The sequence below is a fragment of the Myotis davidii genome, unplaced genomic scaffold (assembly GCF_000327345.1).
Source record: "Myotis davidii unplaced genomic scaffold, ASM32734v1 scaffold309, whole genome shotgun sequence".
NCBI classification, from domain to species: domain Eukaryota; kingdom Metazoa; phylum Chordata; class Mammalia; order Chiroptera; family Vespertilionidae; genus Myotis; species Myotis davidii.
This window is the reverse complement of record NW_006383013.1, coordinates 8155357-8157535: the sequence shown is the minus strand read 5'-3', so window position 1 is coordinate 8157535 and position 2179 is coordinate 8155357. Positions and strand designations below refer to the sequence as shown.

Here is a 2179-nt window from a genome sequence, read left to right as displayed (position 1 = left end):
ACCTAACATAATTGAAGCTGCAGTATTAACAGGATCTAGGGAAGGAGAGGGTGTTCTGATTCCAAGAATTGATTTGTTCATGTCTGACACTGGCCTCCATTTAAATTAATTTGAAGACAGTTTCCCTTGATGCCAGCATTTGCAATGACTATTCATAAATCACAAGGACAAACTACACAGACTAGCAATATTCTTTCCTGAACCCATTTTTGGATATGGTCAGTTATACATTGCTTTCTCTCAAGTTCGAAGATCGTGTGATATTAAAGTTAAAGTTGAAATATTGCATCAGAAGGGAAATTAGTCAAGCACTCTGAAAGTGTTTTTACTCTTAATATGGTATACAGGGAGATATTAGAATAAGTTTAAGCAATTTATCAGTCATTGTTTTTATCAATGTTGTCTTTATATCATGTTTTTGTTGTGTTTATATCATGTTTTTATTGCTTTCATATCTTATTTTTGTTGTTTTTATATCATGTCTTTGTTGTTCTTATATCATGTTGTTATTGTTTATTTATTAGTTGATTTATATGTTATTTTTATATATATTTTACTAATTTTCTTTCACTTCTGACACTTCTATTATAGAAGAAAGGACGAATAGCAATATTAAAATATTTATTCTAATTAATTTCCTTTCAATGTGCATGACTCCATGCATTGGGCCACTAGTAATTTCATAAGAGAAGTAGAACAAGAGAATGACAAAAAGAGTAAGAGGATTAAGGACATAATGCTCACATTCTTTTGCACACCTACAAGTGATCTCAAGACCCCAAATCAAGCTATAGTTGCAAAAATGTAAGTGTGCCCATCATTGACCAAACAGACCAACTAATCTTTCATAAATCATACCATCAATGTAGGTATTTTATTTAAATTTCCAAAATATTTTGAAATATAATGTCATAATGACTTGTCAACTATATGAAATTATTGCACTTAATTTCAGAGCTTCCTTGAATCCCTTATTTTCTTTCATCATAATTTGCATTTCAAATTTTCTCCTGATGTTGAAAAGCTCAAACTATAATGAAAAGTACAATGGGTGTCCAAGTTCCCCAATTAAGAATACTCAGAATACAAGAATGGCCTCAAAGTAAATACTGGAAAAGAAAATAAGAGATAACCCGCACTTGAGATTTTGAAGAAATAATCACTAGGAAATACCTAAGGGATTCTCCCACCACATTCAGAAAATTAAGCCATGATATTTGTTCTTAGGTAGCTCATTTGCAGTTAAATGTCAAGGATATTTTTCTATTAAAAGACAAATGTTAACAGTAGAGAAATAAAGGAGAGGGAGTTAGAATGTTTAACCCTAGCTCAGAAGTGAAAGAATTGAGTTTTTGCAAAAGACAGATTTGTAATTGTAAAGTTTTTACAAATATAGTTTCAAATCAAATTGGGAAATAATGAACATATATATAGTTTTTGATAAAACCATAACATTACCAATGAACCAATGAACTTTGGTTAGTGAGGAGATGTCTTCTGTGATGCAAGGGGCAAACTAAGGCAGATAAAGGTGAGTTTCTTAAATATGGTCACTCTTGCATATGACTTTTTATAGTCAGTAAATAAGTAGATCAATCAGAAATAATGTAAAGTTGTATTTGAATGACTTTTTTCCCGAGAATTGGTATTTAATATACCATAGCAAATGGATTAATAGCTCCCAAATAGTTTTTCAACTTAAACTCTAAAAAGGAGCCTAGTATTCAGATACATTTAAGAATACTGCCTGTTCTATCCCCCACTGAAGGAGTACCTTGCACATTATCATATTATAGATCGGAGTGGCTCAACTGTATGGACAAATCTTTAATTGCATTTAATTTAATCATATTTGACTACTTGAATATTCTTCCAGTTAAGTGATCAACATACAATAGAAATGTTGAAGTGCTAACAGACGCTGGGAGATCAGTTGTTTGTCATTTTCAGGCACTGTGGTATGTAAATCGAATTATTTATTTATCTGCTTAAACTTTCTATTATTTTGTGTGGTTTTTTTTTTCAATTTCTCACACTCTGGCCCAGGATTAAATATAAGATCCTCAGTTAGTAGGCAAAGATTCTAGTCTATATGTGCAGCCCCATTCCATGTCACTTTACTGACAATGCACTTCTTTAGTTTATTCTGTGATGGGCAAATTACTCTTGAAAGAATCGC

The 2179-nt window shown here is 31.5% G+C and overlaps 1 long non-coding RNA gene across 8 annotated transcripts in view; it reads left to right on the top strand.

Annotated features, from left to right (window-relative positions):
• Nucleotides 1-2179, top strand: part of LOC107181659 — a 73588-nt gene that overhangs the window by 34494 nt on the left and 36915 nt on the right. For all 8 annotated transcript variants that reach the window (XR_001512346.1, XR_001512348.1, XR_001512349.1 and 5 more), the window contains exon 5: nt 1877-1958. This is a non-coding gene — a long non-coding RNA (uncharacterized LOC107181659). The remainder of the gene's footprint in view (nt 1-1876; nt 1959-2179) is intronic.